Source organism: Lissotriton vulgaris, chromosome 3_1 (genome assembly GCF_964263255.1).
Source record: "Lissotriton vulgaris chromosome 3_1, aLisVul1.2, whole genome shotgun sequence".
NCBI classification, from domain to species: domain Eukaryota; kingdom Metazoa; phylum Chordata; class Amphibia; order Caudata; family Salamandridae; genus Lissotriton; species Lissotriton vulgaris.
The window spans coordinates 1,757,175,389-1,757,195,931 of record NC_141689.1 but is presented as its reverse complement, the minus strand read 5'-3'; positions in this window follow the sequence as shown (position 1 = coordinate 1,757,195,931).

The following is a 20,543-nucleotide window of genomic DNA, read 5'->3' as shown; positions in this document are numbered from 1 at the left end:
GGTTGCGGATGGTTGCTACTGCTGCCATTGAGAAGCCTGTTCGGGTTGGGGAAGCTGCAGCTTGAGTAGAACTTCTACTCTAGCAGCCGAAAAAAGTAGCACCCTCTTGCGCTTCACATGATGCCGTTCGTGCTGCTTACAGTGGAGAACAAAGACTCGCTGCTAACAATCAGCACGAACGGCGCAAGGTAACCCACTCCAGCACTCACAGGACTCTGCGTAGGAGACTTGTGCGTAGGGTGGAAGAGTTTTTTTTGTCACTTCGAACTCCACCCAGACCTAGTTGTGGAGCATAGACTAGGATGGGCTATTGGCGCTTTTGTCAGAAATTATCATTGGAGAATGCTATATTCCTGTATTTAATAATAATTCAGAGGACAGATGGAATTGAGGTTGAATTTGATTTATTTTAGCACAGCTGCTGCTTCAGTGTCACAGTTGTAACAGAATTAACCATCACCTGCAACTTCTTGGAGCTCAGTGGGAGACCCGACCTATGCACCAGCAGGCAGGATAATGTGTAAACTCTGTGATTGACCAGCAGAGACTGGGCTTGATGTGTGCACAGGGATCTCACTGGAACCATATAGAATGCGACAGAGTGGTGGAGTGTAGTAACATACCGCTTATCTCACTAGTGGAAGGAGAATCACCAGTGGTTAAAGTTTGCTCACTCATACCATAAGTAATTAAATATCTTGACATCCTGTTTGCTCACCACATAATAAATATTTATGAAAAGGTCAGAAATTAGGCATGCAAGAGGTGAACAACCCCCAAAAGCTAACCACACCTCTAGGGCAGGCTACTTGGTCTGTACAGAGGAAGATGGCTGGATCCAACATATATTTCTGTTTACATTCTTTTCAGACTCCCCCTGATGAAGGACTTTACCAGTCCGAAATGCATTGGGTGATGAACTCACAGTGACGCTTATGCATACGTTATGGGAATGTTAATTATGTCACATTGATTATCATCGAATGAACATTGAATAACTTCATGTGGAGAAACATGGAATAAAATTCATTATGATGGAATTCATTTCCCTGTGAACTTAATTGATTGAAATTTTTACAGAACGTCAGGAGATACGTTCACATTGGTTGTGCTCAGGGAGTCGACACTTACCCTAAGTGTCGCTGACTGTATTCTGATTTCCACACCCTTGTCGGGGAGTAATATCCCTGGTGCACACCACAACTGGTTCACGTCATCAACAGCGGAGTGCGTAACCTCTAACTATTTTTTGCATTTATTTACCCAGACTGGGTTACTGCACCCCATTTCCACACTATAGCTTATGAGGATATTACAGCATTGACCGATTTAAAAGCTGATACCTTCGCCTTCACCTCTGAAGACATCGATAAAATATATGCTTTGATCCCTGAAGTGTCTACACACCCAACATTAACTAGAAGCAAAGAAAGTTGCATCAAACAACTATTGTACCTCACAAAAAAGGAAATCAGTCAAAGGCTTCACGCCAGCACTTTAATACACTACCACTGAGCTCAACGAATCCCTAGAAGTTTCTGGATCCCGCTGAAGCCGCTACTTTGCAAAAACAGCTCCTAATGTGTGGATAGATGGTACGCCATTTTAAACAAGTGTTCGCTGGATTTAATACTTTTAATTGTAGATGAGCTATCGAGAGCACTGGAAGACTTGAACAAAGAAATAGAACAGTGCAAAAAGGATTTATCTGACTTGTCAACTAAAGATGAATGGTCCAAGATATTGGAGGACATCACTATACAGTTGGACAAGCATACCCGTGAGATCAATGAGCGTAAGATACGCAAATATAGAAGAGACACGATTGACTACAAATTGGGGGAGGTATACTCCTGGGCTGAGGTTTATGCAAAACAACCTCAGAACAAACCATACAAAGCCAACACTGATACAGACACGTCCTCCTCTGAGGAAGACACACGCGCCACCATCAGAAAAGTTGGTTCTCAACAACCTTCAACCAGTAGAGACTCAGCACTCAATACACCTATCACTACTGCGGTACCTTTTTTAGAAGGAGGTTCAGGAGAAAGAGACGACCCCGGAGGGGCCAAGGAAAAAGAAAAGGAAAAGGAAAAGGAAATGGATCGTATCGCTGCAGCGGGCCACAACATTCTTGCCGCCATTCCCCAGAGGCCACTGGCCACGCCCACCACCAAGAGGCCACGCCCCCCACGCCGAAGGCATTTAAGCGCGCTGATTGCTAGCGGGAGTCAGAGGCTAATTCATCTCCTGAGGCGGAAGCTGGGAGAACGCTAGGATTGCCATTTTAAAAACTTGTGTGTTTATTGTGTTTTTATATACTCACTCCCCCTTCCTGGGCACTTGCTCTTAAGAAGCTCACCACACTCTGGGCATCCCACGCAGCGGATCGTATCGCTGAAGCGGGCCACAACATTCTTGCCGCCATTCCCCAGAGTCCACTGGCCACGCCCACAACCAAGAGGCCACGCCCCCCACGCCGAAGGCATTTAAGCGCGCTGATTGCTAGCGCGAGTCAGAGGCTAATTCATCTCCTGAGGCGGAAGCCGGGAGAACGCTAGGATTGTAATTTTAAAAACTTGTGTGTTTATTGTGTTTTTATATACTCACTCCCCCTTCCGGGGCACTTGCTCTTTCGCTCTCCACGCTATGGGCATCCCCGCGCAGCGGATCGTATCGCTGCAACGGGCCACAACATTCTTGCCGCCATTCCCCAGAGGCCACTGGCCACGCCCACCACCAAGAGGCCACGCCCCCCACGCCGAAGGCATTTAAGCGCGCTGATTGCTAGCGCGAGTCAGAGGCTAATTCATCTCCTGAGGCGGAAGCCGGGAGAACGCTAGGATTGTCATTTTAAAAACTTGTGTGTTTATTGTGTTTTTATATACTCACTCCCCCTTCCTGGGCACTTGCTCTTTCGCTCTCCATACTCTGGGCATCCCGACGCAGCGGATAGTATCACTGCAGCGGCCCACAACATTCTTGCCGCCATTCCCCAGAGGCCACTGGCCACGCCCACCACCAATAGGCCACGCCCCTTCCGTTTCCCTCTCAATAAACAATGTGTTTCCCTCGTACGCGCAGCCGAAGGCGCACCAAAGGCAAGCCCGTCTGCGCCCTTCTGTGCCCGTCCGTGACCGACCGGGGCAAGGGGCACACCACTATGCACAATTTTTAACATATACTCCCGAACAACTGTGCTCCCTCAATAAAAATTGGCCACTGAACTCTGCAACATTGTCTTATGTTCAAGACCTTGGCATTGCCTCGCCTAAGTCTATCACACCTGTCCCCCCCTCCCCACTGTTGCCCTCCTTCTGAACACGAGGTCAGCCGTCAAGCACCAGACCGAAATATTTGATCTTTTAGATTCCAACTCCCCAGACCTATTGTTTTTAACCGAAACATGGTATAGGTCTGACTCCCTACCGAGCGTCCTGGCGGCCCTCCTGCCCCACTACTCTATGCTCCGTGCAGATCGATCGGAGGAGAGAGCAGGCGGCGGGGTAGCCTTGATTGCCCGCAAGGGACTCCATTTTCAGACACTCGCATCGCCCACGATACCAGCAGCCGATTGCCTCGTAGTACGCTCTACTTCTTTCAAGATCCCAATTACCTGTGTATTAACATATCGGCCACCCCAGCCATCCCCCGGTTTTCTCTCTGCCATCCAGGACTTATTGGCCACCTTAGTAGTCAATAGTGCCTCTGTTCTTGTTCTGGAAGACTTTAATTTCTGGCCTACTGACCCCGCTGAGGATACCAAATCCAAAGTTTTTACTCAACTGCTTCTCAGCCTCAACTTCACCCAGCACGTTCACGGTCCTACCCATATCCGGGGCCACATCCTTGATCAGGTATGGACATTAAACATCACGACTTCGGTTCCAACTATTTTGCCCTGTCCATGGTCTGATCACTCCGTGCTCGCTTTTTCCGTGGATTCGAGCCAAAAAACAGCACCTTCCTCCCCTAAAAACACCTGGGCAAGGAATTGGAATCGAGTCGACATTCCATCTTTGCGCAACTCGTTAGCTGCCACCTGCCCGGATCTATCGGGCTCGGCTCCACACTCCCAGGCTACCATCCTAGATCGCTGGCTTACCAAAGCCTGCGACCTAGTAGCCCCTCTGAAGCAGATTACCATCAACCGCACCCACAATGCCAACAAGTGGTTTAGCCCTGGCCTTAAAGCCAAGAAACTGGAGTTACGGCAGGCTGAACGAGCTTGGAGAAGAGCATATTGCCCGACCCGGAGACAATACTATATTACTATACTTAGCGAATATAAACAAGCCATCCTGGCAGCTAAGACAGAATATTTTTGGGGGCGTATTCTAGCTGCAGAAAGCCAGCTGCGTGAGATCTTTGCCACCGTCCACGAGCTGGCATCATCGGACAGAACTCTGCCCAAGATCCCCCCCTCTCAGGCCCTATGCGACTCGCTTAACGAGTTTTTCATTGATAAAATAGCTTGTATTAAAGCCAACATTCCCTCCCCTTCGCCTACTTTCACCTACCCCCAACCACCTGGTAATAGTTTGTCCCTTACCTCCATTCCCACACTTACTAGAGAATCCCTGTCCCTCTTACTTAGGCTTGTCAAGTCGGGCTCTCCAACTGACATCTGCCCGGCACGCATTCTCCGTCAGATCTTTGTTGAATGCCCATCCCCTGCCCTTACCCTCCTCAATGATTGCCTTACGCATGGCTTCGTCCCTGCCTCTTTCAAGACTGCTATAATCCTCCCTATACTAAAAAAAAACGGGGGCGGACCCTCCCTCCCCGGCAAACTATCGCCCTATATCCCTTCTCCCTTATCTGGGAAAGGTAGCTGAGTCCCATGTCACCCAGGCGCTCAGCGCCTTCATAGAGGACAGTAACTACCTTGCACCCTGCCAGGCAGGCTTTCGTCCCCGCCACTCTACTGAGAAGGTGGTCATTTCGGTCATGGACCAACTCAGGGAGGGGCTTGATACCAACACCCCTCAGGCCCTGGTCCTCCTGGATTTGTCCGCCGCTTTTGACACGGTGGACCACTCCATCCTCTTGTCCCGTGTCAAGGTGGCGGGCATAGGGGGACAAGTATTGGCCTGGATAGGCTCCTTCCTGGTTGACCGCACCCAGGCTGTCCACCTGGCCAAATTTTCTGCCCAGCCTCGCAGGGTGCAATACGGCATCCATCAGGGCTCGTCTCTTTCTTCCCTTTTATTTAACCTTTACATTTTCCCTCTTATGTTTGCATTGCGACAAATGGAGGTCACAGTTTACAACGATGACCTCCAACTTATTTTTCATTTCTCCTCCCCCTCATTAGGTATCACTGCCTTCCAGTCTGTCATGCTGTTTATCCGGGATTGGATGAATGCGAACCACCTTAAACTCAACCCGGATAAAACAGAGCTGATTCTGACTGGTGGCAGTGGTAACCCTTGGTCTCCCTCATTTTGGCCCCCCTCTCTTGGTCCACCTCCCACTCCCTCTCATTCAGTTAAGACCCTCGGTATCACACTCAATCATCATTTGACACTTCACTCCCACATTAGTTCTGTTGTTTCTTCCTGTTTCTTTACCCTGCATATTATTAGGAAAGTATCCCGGTTTTTCTCTCCCTCTGCACTCAAACTTATTGTAATGGTCATGGTCTTATCTAAGATCGACTATGGGAACAATATTTATAATGGTGCTCCCGCCTATGCTCTTCAACGCCTTCAGCTGGTGCAGAACCAGGCAGCCCGCCTGGTACATGGCCTATCTAAATTTCACCACTCCTCACCCCTCCTCATTGCTCTTCATTGGCTTCCCATCAAACAACGGGCCCTTTTCAAACTTGGTTGCCTTACTTTTCAAGCTCGGGCGGGCACGGCTCCTGCTTTTATCAACTCTGCCATTACCAACTACTGCCCTTCTAGAGATCTACGCTCATCCACTAAATCCCTATTAGTCATTCCCCACTTCAAGAAACAAAGATCGGGAGGCCAGAAATTGTCGGTCCTTGCACCCACCTTCTGGAACACTCTCCTGTCCCCTATCAGATTCTCCCCCTCCTATATGGAGTTCCGTAGGGCCCTTAAGACTTTTTTGTTCCAGCAAGCCTTTAGACTATAGTCCTCTGTGTTCTCCCTTGCCCAGGAATCCCTCTAGCGCCAAGAAACTGCATAGTGAACGTGCGCTCTATAAATCTTTAAAAATTCTAAATTCAAATTCAACGGAACGAGATACCAGAAGCACCACGGCCAACAAGAAAGCAGAGAAACCGAAGAAGAAATGAGTCTTGTAGTTAACATATCATCTCACGTGCTTACAGAAGAAAACTTGGTCTTACAAAAAGGTACATTGTTTGTCCCTACCAGCCATACTAATGAGCTTGAATTGGAAATAAGCTTATTTAAATTCATGCGTAACTACGCCTCAGGCACTATTTTGAAAACATCATTCCAGACACAGAGAGTGGTCAAGTGGATCAGCTCAAAGGCTTACGTACTAAGAGTAATTTCATTGCACCCGTCAGTCATGTGTCATTTGACATTTTTGAGAATCTCGTTAGAAGCGATATCTCAAGTTTCAACTATAAACGCAATAGAAGACACACCAACATGACCAATAAGGAATACTCTACGTTGAACAATCTAGCTAAGAATGCAGGAATTACATATCAATCCGCTGACAAAGGTGGAGCACTAGTCCTGATGCACACTGAATTTTATCGCAAACAAGTTAATGAACATCTTTCTGATGAAAACACATACAGTGCAATTGAATACAATCCCACTAAACAGTTCAGTGAAGTTCTACTCAACATTCTATCTACAGCTTATGACAATGGTGCCATCAATCAAAAAACTGTCAAATTCTTGACTCCTCGACATCCTAGAACACCCAGCATGTATATGCTGCCTAAAATGCACAAGAGTTTGACACACCCTCCCTTCAGGCCCATCGTCTCAACCCGTGGAAGCATTCACCAAACTGTGGGTAAGCTAATAGACAAATATCTCCAACCTTTTGTTTAACAGTCACGTACCTATGTCAAGGACACAACAGATTTTCTCCATCTCATCAGCAATGCATTTTTCGAACAGAATGAACAAATCTGGTTATGTTCTATTTACGTTAAATCACTCTATACCAGCATACCACATGATCTGGGCATGGAAGCCAATGAGAACATTCTACTGCAATCTGATTTGGATACTGATTTTCAATTTTTTTTGATGCAACTGGTACATTTTACACTGTATCAGAGTTATTTCCAATGGGAGGGCCAGCACTACGTACAGTTGTCCGGGACTTCCATGGGCAATTGTGCCGCGCCGGTCTATGCCAACATTTTTATGAAATATTTTGAGGAGAACAATATCTTAAACCTTAACACTTGGATGACACATGCCATGATTTTCCTGAGATACATTGATGACATCTTCGTCCTATGGCGAGGAGACCATGAATCTTCGAATACAGCACTGATGAAACTAAATACCATCAATGATCGCATCCAGTTCACCCATGAGTTTAATCAAGAGTCCATCACTTTTTTGGACGTAAAAATTACCCGCGTCAAGGATGACTTAGAAACTGATCTGTACAGGAAAACTACCGACAAGAATAATACCCTACATTATCGATCATTTCATCAAACAGCCCTTAAAAATCATTTACCGTTTTCTCAGCTTCTCCGGGTGAAACGGATTGTATCTGATACCAATAAGTTTGAGGAACAAGCCACTGCTATGATCAAATGATTTGAACAAAGAGGTTATCCACAAACAATTTTGACAAATGCCAAGGAACGCTGTGACAAACTGAATCGTGAAGAACTATTGGCATTAAGCCTAAGGACACCACCAAAAGACCTGTGGTCGTGTCCAAATACTCAGTCACCTCAAAGGCATACAGGGCATCCATACTTAGACATTGGTCTATCATTGGTACTGAACCTGACTTCAACCAGATTTTTCAAGGACCTCCTTTATTTGCCTATAGAAGAGGTCATAATCTCAAGGAAATAATCATCAAACCCACACACGAAACTCCTACCACTTATAAAGGTAATCAACCATGTTTGAACTGCAAGAACTGTAATAATCTCATCAAAGGTTCGGTCATGAAACATCCCATGAAAGGCACAAACATCTACCTTAAACTTAATGCCACCTGCGTTACTGAAAATGTGGTGTATATTGTCAAATGTCCTTGCGGATTGGTTTATACTGGGAAGACCTCACGCAAACTCAAAACACGAATCAATGAACACAAAATTAACATCAGGACTGTTAATTTGAGATCCACTTTAGCAGCTCACTTCAAGGAATATAGACACAACGTCAGTCAACTACGATTTGCTGCTGTCGAAGTAGTGTCAAAGCGTGATGACAGAGACAATAACAATTTTTTTCTACAACGAGAAAATCATTGGATCAAATACTTGCAATCTTCCAAACCTCTTGGTCTGAATGACCGGATGGAATGTTTGTGCTATTTGTAATACAGTGGTTTAAATGTTCACTTCTTTGCTCTGCATCTTGACCCTCACCCTTTATTTTTCACCACTCTTCATTTACTTTTTATTCTTTGTTTCCGTCTTTTTTGCTATCATACAATTTCTTTCCTTTTCACATTATATCTATCACCATTTATCTTTTTCTATTATAACTTTTTACTGTGCTTCACCTGCTTTTCGTTACTTTCATTGAAAACCTTTGCAAGATGGCCACCATGAGTATCGTCCTCTTTCTATGTTGATACTTCGTATTTGGATATTAATATCCGCCACTTCCGGCACAAACTAACACACTGCGGCGTGACATTGGACGCATGGTTTTGAAACACAGCATTTTGCTGTTTACTAGTAAGTCAGTTTCCTACAGCAGGAAACGCTTTTGCACTTCACCATCTTTCATTCTAACTAATTCGGGGTATTGACTTTTCTCTTTAACCGGTTTGCACTCGACCACACGGCGCATCTCGCTGTCGGTCCATGTTTACTCATATCACAGAATTTGGTACACGCGTCAGCACGGTTCTTTACCTGCACTACGAAGTCTACTATACAATTTTTAACTCACATATTTTCTCTATACTGATTTCAATTAATTTTCAACGTTTATTTTAATACTTCACTCACTAATCTATGTGCGTTTCTGTCACTTTTTTTGGTCACCTTTTTCTAATCTCTCGAGTACGCTTTTTTACTGTTAACCAGTATGATTCGCATGAGCATGATTCACGGTTGATATTTTTGTTGAGATCTACACTGGCAGGATCCAGCATATATTTCTGTTTACATTTTTTTCAGACTGCCCCTTATGAAGGACTTTACCAGTCCGAAATGCATTGGGTGATGAACTCACAGTGACGCTTATGCATACGTTATGGGAATGTTAATTATGTCAACAAATAGAAAAGGGAGTTAGAGGATTGTTAGCTAGGCTCGCCCTCCAGAAATTAAGTCAAACAAAAAGGTCTCTGTTTCCAGATACCTAAGAGCCTTGCTCAAAAGCGCAGTCAGCACACACTGGGGTTGACTGTGAGAAATATGTTAATGTGTATAAAAAAGGAAGGATTGCTCCTTTTTTAGGTGTCCCCTCACTCACCGGGGTTGCCCCACGGTGACATGCTTCATCATTGGGGCCATCCCAGTCCTCTACGGGCTGGGGCGTGCTACGACTTGCGAAGTTACGTAGGAGCACTTTTAAGGACTATGTGTGGTGCATGTGTAATTGTGGGGAGTGGACTATGTGGTGTAGGTTAAAAATACCTGCCCACTAGGTTTTCAATAAACTTTATTCTGGCCTCTAGGTGGTTATATTAAAAACGGGGTGGGGAGATAGGCTGCCCTAAACTTAATGTGTCCAGATGTACCTATCAACTCCTATAGTCGACATGTTTCGTGCGTACCCCAAGCACTTCTTCGGGACTACACAGGGACCAGCCCTGTGTTCGCCACTCCTTAACTCTTCAATGAGATATTATAGAAATTAACTCTTAACTGCAGCAAACTCTATTAAGTGCATGCAACAATACCTACGTATTTTGTTCCAATAAACACGTGGTACCTGAAAGATAAAAAACAACTTAAAAAGTCACGGGGTGAATACCCCCATATCTTATCACACATAGTTTGCAGGCAGAAAATGTGATGATTTTCTGTGATCTAGATGTGGACATGTTGACCGTGGTTGTTTTCATGCACAAAAACGTGATTCATTTTGTGCATTGTAACGTGATTAAAAACACACCTCTCTCAGTGACACACCCAAGCATTCATCTGTCATACACACTCATACATACTTTTCAAGAGACCTAACTGGGCCCCATGGAGTCGGAGGGGTATCGATATCCTAGCAACTCTGGTGAGAGGAAAAGACGGAGTTTGTAAATAACCAGAAATGCGGGCCGGTTGGCGATGTTAAACTGACCCATTGGCGGTCCTCATTGCCCTGTTCTTACTTACTTGTGCACCGGATACCTCCTGTATTTAGGCACCTACTTGTGTCCCTCCGGTCCGGATGTTATCGGACTGAGGGTTTCGGTGTTGTTTTTAAGGAAGTACCGTTCGCGGTTTGTTTACGCTACGCTAACGTGGGAACGCCCTTACGTGAACTAGAGCGTGACGTTCTCTCCCCTGATACCGGCGGCAGCCATCTTTGGTGTACCGATTTCGTTTTCTTATTAGGGAAACGTTCTAAATTGGAACATTACGAACATCATTATACCTAAAATATAATTTAGGGTATTGTATGGGGTATTTTGCATATTACCAAACTAAATGCTGGCCTGGTAATTTTAAGCGCATCAACTACTTTTCAGCTCGAAAAACTGTGGGAAAAGGATTTTTTATTTTTATTTTCTTTTATTTTTTATTTGTTGGCACATCAAGTTAACCAGTTATGCCCTATTGGTTATTTATAGTCTCTCACATCAATGATATAATTTACTCGGGATGGCAGAATGGGTCAAGTCAACACCATCATGGTTCATGAACAGTTCAGGTCAATGGTGATATTTACATATAAGATGCTTAATGAGTCGTTTTTGTTATGGGTCAGTTCTCATATTTGCAAACCTTTCTCATTTAGGTAAACTGTCCCCATGGGATATCGTCATTTAATCCCACAACGTGCGAGCGGAGTCTGAACACCCAACGCTGTTCTTTTTCAAGTAGTTTCTTTTCCATGTCAGCATGGGGCTGTTGGATTTCCAGGACTACCCAACGCATGTCATTGGGTGTGTGTGCCTTTTCCAGAAAGTGTGTGGCCATTTTTGTATTTGAGTGTTTGCATCTAAAGTTACTTCGATGTTCTACCATTCTCGTGTTTACCTTTCTGGTTGTCATTCCTATGTAGTGCAAATTGCACACACATGTGATCATGTATACGACCCCTGATGTATTACAATTTGAAAAGTTTTTCAGATCCCACACGAGGCCTGTGTTACATGTCACCTGTTTGGTAGTTTCGGTTAGGTGGCATACACTGCAATTAGAACATGGGTGGTGACCCACTGGCAATGGATGTAAACGTCGGATAGGGCCTTCCATATTCCTTGGACGTGTGTGTACCACTAGATCCTTTAGGTTTTTCCCTTTCCGATGACTGAACATTGGTTGGGTGATGTTCAAACCTCCACTATTCAGTGTTTTCCAATGTTTTTTCACAATTTTTGTTACCTGCTGTGAAGCTACCGTATAGGTAGTGATACAGATGGGTCTTCTTTCAGAGGTATCTGTTGGTGGTTCCTTATGTTTTGATTCCAGCAGTGCATCCCTGTTATTATTGGATGCTCTTTTCTTTGCTTTCTGGACAATCTTTTTGGGATACTGTCTTTGGTGTAGTTTTTCACAAAGCTCTTTGGCTTGCACTTCGTAGTCACATTTCTCAGAACAGTTCCTCCTTAGCCGTAGAAACTGTCCAAAGGGCAGATTTTCCCGAAGTTGACGTGGGTGAAAGCTCTCAAAGCTTAGTAGGCAATTCCTTGATGTCGGTTTAAAATGTGTTGTGGTTGTCAGTATCCCTCTTTCAGCCTTAATGTTTAGATCCAGAAAGACTAGTTGCTCACGACTCATTGTTGAGGTGAACTTTAGAAAAGGGTCCTGTAGGTTCAGCCAAACTAGGAAAGCATTTGCCTCCTGCTCATTCCCATTCCAGATGAGGATGACGTCATCAATATAACGTCTCCACATCTGGATCTTGGTGGAGTAGGGGTTGTCTGTACTCAAGATTTTCTTTTTCTCTAGCCAGTGCACGTACAATCCCGCCACGCTCGGCGCGAAAGTGCTTCCCATGCTGGTTCCATGGGTCTGTTTATATATTGTTTGTTGGAAGAGGAAGAAATTCTCGATTAGCGCCAGGCGACAACATTCTAACACTACATGCCTTGGTGTTTTGTAATCCCATTCGTTCTCAAATAGGATGTCCTCCAGAATTTGTAGTGTCTCTCTGTGGGGCAGACTTGTATAGAGGCTCTCCACGTCGAGACCGATTAATATCTGCATGGAGGGGTCAAAAGTAAGGTCCTTTATGAGGCACAACACTGACTTCGTGTCCTGTAGGTATGTCTCTGTTTTTTGTACTAGTGGTCTCAAGAATGCATCTGCAAACTTGGACAGGGGCTCTAGTATTGATCCGATCCCTGAAACGATTGGTCTCCCGGGTGGTTTCTCCAGTCTTTTGTGGATCTTTGGGATCGTATAAAAATACAGAGTCCTTGGGTGTTTATTATCCAGAAAGTCTGCTTCCTTTTTGGTTAGCCAGTCATTTACCAGACATTCTTCCCCCATCCCTGCAATCTCAATTCTCAGGCGTTCTGTCGGGCCCGCCCTCAGAACCTCATAATTCCTTTGGTCAGCTAGTAATCTCAGACATTCATTCTCATAATCTGTTGAATTCTGTATCACAATAGCCCCGCCCTTATCGGCTGGCTTTATTGTAATGCTTGTGTCATTAGCTAGTTCATAGATGGCTTCTTTTTCAACTTTACTGGTGTTATGAAATGTCTTTAGTGACCCGGTGTCCAAGTCCATCACATCCTTCTTGGTGTTGTTACCGGTCCTTGGCCCGGACCGGTAACAACACCATCAACCAGCAACATCTGAGCCTAGTGGTGAACCTCTCTGATAAAGTTTTGACACCCGTTCAAAATAGGGTGTTGGAAAAAGGCCTAGGATTTGTCCCAACCACAACTTTGGATAAATTTAAGTTGTACTGTGAGCTGAAGGAATTTGTTCGCAGTATAAAACTACAGGTTTATTTTAAAGATAAACCGCAACCAGTGGGAACTGTGAGTGACACAGGACTGAAGAAAAAATCCTCATTCACCCCCCCTACCAACAGTTTACCAGTGGAACTACTGGCATTTGAAAAGGCAATCCTGAAGGATGTGATGGACTTGGACACCGGGTCACTAAAGACATTTCATAACACCAGTAAAGTTGAAAAAGAAGCCAACTATGAACTAGCTAATGACACCAGGTGTTTATTGGAACAAAATACGTAGGTATTGTTGCATGCACTTAATAGAGTTTGCTGCAGTTAAGAGTTAATTTCTATAATATCTCATTGAAGAGTTAAGAAGTGGCGAACACAGGGCTGGTCCCTGTGTAGTCCCGAAAATGTGCTTGGGGTACGCACGAAACATGTCGACTATAGGAGTTGATAGGTACATCTGGACACATTAAGTTTAGGGCAGCCTATCTCCCCACCCCGTTTTTAATATTACCACCTAGAGGCCAGAATAAAGTTTATTGAAAACCTACTGGGCAGGTATTTTTAACCTACACCACATAGTCCACTCCCCACAATTACACACGCACCACACATAGGGGGTCATTAGGATCGCGGACGGACTTGAGTCCGTCCGCGACCCCAGAGCATGAGGGAACGTCCGCATGGGCTGCGGCGTTCCCTCTGTGCAGATTAGGATGTGACCGCAAGGGTTGCGGTCACATCCTCTATTTTTAACATTGCTGCGGGTGGAGCTTCAAGCTGCACCCGCAGCAATGTTAAAAATGCATGCACAGCATTTGCGTGCACAAAGCGGCAGGCACCGCGCGGTGCCTGCTGCATTGTGCACGCAAATGCAGGGGGGTACCATAGGTACCCCCCATGTGCACCCCCACCCCCCACTACACCTAGGGGGCCCGCAATGGGCCCCTGCAGTGCAGTTACACATGCTTTTCCTCGACGGAAAAGCCGCCGCGGAAAAGCATGTTCCCAAGCACATCCTAATCTGGCTGACGGTGTCTAAGAGACACCTTCACCATTTTAGTGCTTTTCCGCCGCGGTTGTAAGCCAGCCGCGGCGGAAAAGCTGCGGACCTAAACCATGACCCACCAGCCATCCTAATGTGGCGGTGGGTCCTGGTGGGTCCGCAGAGGATTTTCCGCATCCTCCGGGCCGGCGGTGGCTTCCGCCGGCCCGGAGGATGCGGAAAATCCTCCATCCTAATGACCCCCATAGTCCTTAAAAGTGCTCCTACGTAACTTCGCAAGTCGTAGCACGCCCCAGCCCGTAGAGGACTGGGATGGCCCCAATGATGAAGCATGTCACCGTGGGGCAACCCCGGTGAGTGAGGGGACACCTAAAAAAGGAGCAATCCTTCCTTTTTTATACACATTAACATATTTCTCACAGTCAACCCCAGTGTGTGCTGACTGCGCTTTTGAGCAAGGCTCTTAGGTATCTGGAAACAGAGACCTTTTTGTTTGACTTAATGTTAATTATGTCACATTGATTATCATCGAATGAACATTGAATAACTTCATGTGGAGAAACATGGAATAAAATTCATGATGATGGAATTAATTTCCCTGTGAACTTAATTGATTGAAATTTTTACAGAACCTCAGGAGATACGTTCACATTGGTTGTGCTCAGGGAGTCAACACGTACCCTAAGTGTCGCTGACTGTATTCTGATTTCCACACCCTTGTCGGGGAGTGATATCCCTGGTGCACACCACAACTTGTTCACGTTATCAACAGCGGAGTGCGTAACCTCTAACTATTTTTTGCTATCTTGAAAGTCCCACAAATAGTGGGTTCTGGGTAGCTGGGTGACATACACCCCTCAGACTCAGTCACCTCATGGGCAGATTAGTCATGGGACTAGTATACCATTGGCTACTAGCCCGTACACCTTCAAACACCCACTAAATACAGTATCTAAGGTGCACCCTTGAGACTAGAACTCAGATCTGCTCAGAAGAAGAAGACGACAAAGAAGAGACCTGTGTCATCACAATGCAGAACTTCACAAAGAAGAGGTGCAAAGTACTGCACCTGTGGAAGTTCCCTACACCCACTGGAATATGCCTCGCTCACGACCAAAGACCGGTTTCAAAAGGATGGTGAACGCTTCTGCAACCCCAAGACCTCACCAGGACTCCCTAGGACTAGAGGTACTAGTCCTCTGTAGTCGGGAGGCACAAACTGCACTTCCAAGTTCCAATGAAGGACTGTCTGTCTGGCTCCGTTGAGGATCCGCCCCAAAAAAACTGGCAGGTGCATTCTGGGAAGTGTAGTCCTTAACCTCAGCAAATCTCAGCCTCCTACAGTGTTCTCAAGATGCTGCTTTTGGTTTGCCCAAGGTTTTTTGGTGATATTAATTACAACTGACTACTCTACTCTGTTTTCCAAAAAGAAAAGAAAATTCGTGTTCCATCAACTCTCTCCTTCTGGGGCGCAGTTGTCAAATACCTGCAAGTCCCATTTTGCAAAGAACTGCTTTTTAGCACCTACGTCTCCCATTCAGCATGATGAATATCAAAGTCACCTCTGCACCCGGACTACCTGGGCAAGGAAAACGTTTTCTGAGTGTCTACGCTTGGCCTGTGGACCCACAGGACCTTAACTCAAACTGGGTTCTGTGATACTCACCCTGCAAGTGACCCAGTGTCACCTTGTATTTTTTGCATTGACTGCAATGATAAAGTTTGACAGCTCTGCAAATTATTGATTTTATTACCACTGTCAGTTCTATAACATAACTCTGGTTCTACAAAATGTCCATACTTCATTCTGGTTTCTAAAGTTATATAAAAATAAGCTCTTCTTTTATAAATTGGATTCAGATTTCTTTTTAGTCATGTCAATTACTTATCATCAATGTTGGTACTGTAAAATGCTTTACTCATGTTCCTCTAGGTAAGCCTGTCTGCTCTTTGCCACTCTACCAGGACTGAGATAAGGATTACTGGTATGAACCCAAGGTTAACTTTTGGATATCGTGTTAATGTTGCATGGTAAGGCCTTCCAGCCATCACACAAATTATTGGCACCTCAAAACAATTTGCCATTATTTCGCACAGCTCAGTGCACAAGGAATTTGCTGCTCTGTATTGCACAAAAGAGACGGAGCAGAAATGCTGCATGTTTACAAAGATATGGAGCTGTTCTGCTCCCTCCTTGCGCTGGAGTTCTGTGTGCTGCCTAGCTCCAACGCAGGCACTCTTGCATCATAGTGCGACAGTGCCTGCATAATGGGAAGGATTATTTTTGTTCAGGAAAAAGCATCTTGCTACACAAAAAAATTCTTTGAGGCATATTCCTCTTTCACATGTAAAGAATAAGTAATGAGGAGAAATAAAGATATTTCTCCGTGTTATGCCTCTATCAGGAAGTGATCCATTTTGATGCAAAGCCAGGTTCACCATTCTTTATAAATCTGGGTTTTCCTCAAAATACATGGATGGGTGCATTGGAACGCCAATGTCCACCCATGCAGTGGCGGCTGCTCCATTAGGGCGTTGGAGGCCCGCCCCTCTGCTTTCTTGCAGTGCCAGAAGCAGAAAATATAATGGTATTGTAAATTCCATTTTATTTCCTGCTTCTCGTGCTGCGAGAAAGCAGACTGCACTCGGTATGCCTGGCTGGGGGCAGGCAGGAGAGAATGCCTGGTGGGGGCAGGCGGGTGGGCGTGTCAGGGAGGAGTGGCTTGCACCACTGAGTGCACTGACTGCTTGGTCGGCCCTGGGACCGACTAAGCAGTCATGCGCACTCTACATTTTCTCTATGTAGGCTACATAGCCTACATGGAGAAAATGGCGTCCCTACTGGTGCCCGGCTGGGCGCCCCCCCCGGGACTCAGCGCCATTCACAATGCTGCCATTGCAGCATTGTGATTAGCTCACAGTAGGGGAGGAAGCTGCAGCATGCCTGTTCCTGAACTTCCTGTTCAGAAGGCGCGAGCGGACCCCGGCCCAGGAGCAGAGGCAGAGGCGCGATGTGACGTGTACCTGACAGGTACGTTTTCTTTTTATTTTAATACCACCCTCCCCCGCCCGACTGCTTACACCAGACTCACCTGCGTGCAGAGCTGCTCCTGCGTTACACTGCTCTTGGACATTTGAGTGTTGTGGTTGCATGCGTGATTAACAGCCTATCACCTCTCTGCACTGCTGCTCCAGCGCCGTACTACTCACTGGAGCATAGTGTTGTGGACGTTACACACGTGTGTTCCAGTGTTATACAACTCACAGACGTTTATAATGTTGGGATAACATGCGCAAGCCCCTAAAACAACCTGTCAACGGGCTTGCCGCTTTTGTGCATGGTTTTACAGATTCATTGGCAAGCTGGGCACTTGCTCTGCTGGAATCACACACACTTGTGTCTACAATTTCATCACTTATGTGTACATTGAGTTCAGTGATTAATGGTGCACAATGCACAGGAGCCTGGACTTCAGGGATCCTCTCTTATGTATAGAGCACAAGTCTGGTGTTACACGGTGCACTGGGTCGTGGACTAGAGCCTGGCTGCCGTGGTTTGGCACCCGTGTGAAACACTTCTTCAGAGAGTATGGGTCACGCAGCGCACACACGCGTACACTGCTAAACTCGCATATACTACACCTGCCTGCTGTGGTGGGTCAGGCCCGGTGCACAGGTGAGCTCACAAGCTGGGGCAACTCACAGACCCCCTCTGTTGCCTCGTCACGTTTTCACACCGGTTTCACCGAGAGCCAGTGTTACACTGTACACAGGATCGGCCTCAGGTGGGGGGAGGTCACACACAGGACACTATGGATAACGTGTAACCAGCCCTCTCTCAGAGATTTGTGGTTAAATTGAGTAGGAATGCTGAGGTCACACAGCGGTCCCTGCCACTAGTTATCCCTTCTAAGAGCCCCGGCGATGTGTATGGTTTCTCACTGCAGCACCCATGTCTGCCATGTGTGCCTGCACTCGAAGCAGTGCGGTCAGTCACCCTGTGCACAGGACAGGTGAAGACACTTGTGCCCTGTGCCTCACCTACACAGAGCTCCGCCACAGCTACACGCCTGTCACTCCTGCAGCCGTGATGCGCCCGAGCCCGCACCACCTCCCCGGGTGGAAGTGGCACTTCAGAGACAAGCCTCTGTCCGGGCTAGGCTCCTATTGGACAGCGGTTATGAAGGGGTGAGCAACCCAATATACCATTGCAAGCTTGGGCAATTAACACGTTTAAGAAAAGGGTTGAGCAAGGGATTTATTTTGCTAAGAGTTCTTAGTTACAGCACAGGATGGACTACTAATTTGGTGCCCTCGCTACTAGTAATTAGTGGCTGAATACAGTTTCACACATCTGTAGTGTTACCACACTAACACATTAGAGAGGTGAAAGAAAAACAATAACCAGGTTTTTAGTATCAAAAGATTGTTATTTTCTTTGTAACAGGGAAATTAAATCAACAATACAAGTAGGGTACAGAAAAAATGCATTTGGGATATACAAGGGAGCCTCTTGTATGTTCCTAATATATATCTCAAAATAAGTCTACATTGCTCAAAGATAACACAATGATTTCAAATCAGAAATAAATGAAAATCAAAAGTGAATGATTAATAACAAGAATTAATTGTTATTAATCATTCACTTTTGATTTTCATTTATTTCTGATTTTAAATCATTGTGTTATCTTTAAGCAATGTAGACTTATTTTGAGATATATATTAGGAACATACAAGAGGCTCCCTTGTATATCCCAAATGCATTTTTTCTGTACCCTACTTGTATTGTTGATTTAATTTCCCTGTTACAAAGAAAATAACAATCTTTTGATACTAAAAACCTGGTTATTGTTTTTCTTTCACCTCTCTAATGTGTTAGTGTGGTAACACTACAGATGTGTGAAACTGTATTCAGCCACTAATGTCTAGTAGCGAGGGCACCTAATTAGTAGTCCCTCCTGTGCTGTAACTAAGAACTCTTAGCAAAATAAATCCCTTGCTCGCCCCTTTTCTTAAACGTCCAATTGGACAGCGGCGCCTCCACCGCCGTGGCCCCAGTGTCTTAAAGTTTTATGTAGGGCAGTTTCCAACCGCCCGTAGGATAGACGGGGCGCCGTCGCACCCCAGGGTCCACCGCACAGACTTCCTGGGGATATTAGGCCTCAGCACCCTTTGTGCTCCTGAAGAGGGTACCCCTGAGTACCTTTCGGCCTCTGGATTGCCCTGTAACTCCGCCTGCAACACAAATAAAAAGTATTAAAACCTATCTCCCCCCCACCCTGAAGACGCCGGGTAAGCAGTAGGGAGGGAAACAGCGTCAGGGTGAGGGGACAAAGAGGCCGCTAGGTGGGCGGGGGAGGAATATATACCTCTCCCCGCCCACCACCATGGCCGGAAGTGATGGTGACGTTCAGGACCCTGTTAGGGTCGTGGAAACACTGGGCTGCCCTGTGTGCCATCTTGTGGCACTAGGGTGCTGCTCTCTTAGGAGTGTCCCCTACGGGGACGTGTCGGTCGGCCCACATAGTGCCAATATCGGCCCACTCACCAGCCCTCCCGCAGCAACATGCATGTATCATAAATATTCAGACAAGACAACTTTTTGTTGGGAAAAGATAGCTGCAGGTTTATTAGCATACCAAATGTCAACAAGGTGGGTTATCTTACAGACGATCCAAAGGCAAGCCGCCCCTCGCGACCTACCACCTGATGGGCCAACTTGCATCGTGGCCTTAGCCAATCGGTGCTTAGCGGTTGTGGGACAGGGCTGTGGCAGAGTTACAGGGCGATCTAGAGGCGGAAAGGTACTCAGGGGTACCCTCTTCAGGAGCACAAAGGGTGCTGAGGCCTAATATCCCCAGGAAGTCTGTGCGGTGGACCCTGGGGTGCGACGGCGCCCCGTCTATCCTACGGGTGATTGGAAACCTGAACAACCTGGGGTCGCTTGAACGCTCCGCCCCTCGTAGGAGGGGGGCGTAAGCAAGAGGGTGGACCGATGGTTCACCGGAAGTGGGAGTGGCTGAACATAGACATGATAGGTGCAAGGACATTTTGTGCCCATACAAAAAAACATTTTACTACTGAAGCGCCTCCCTTCCACTTAGTAGGCGATTTTCAGACCTTTTCTTGCAATCTGGCACTCTTAATCATGACCATTTCTGTGCACATTTTCCCTCTAACTTACAGTCAAAAGATTTTTGAGAGAGTGCTGCATGTCAGATTGAGCCAAATATTGTTTGAAAGTTGACAGCAAATGCGCATTATTGTCTTCACACGCTCTTTCAATGTATGCCCCTAGTAAGTCCACCAAGGTGCACATGTGGAAGACGGTC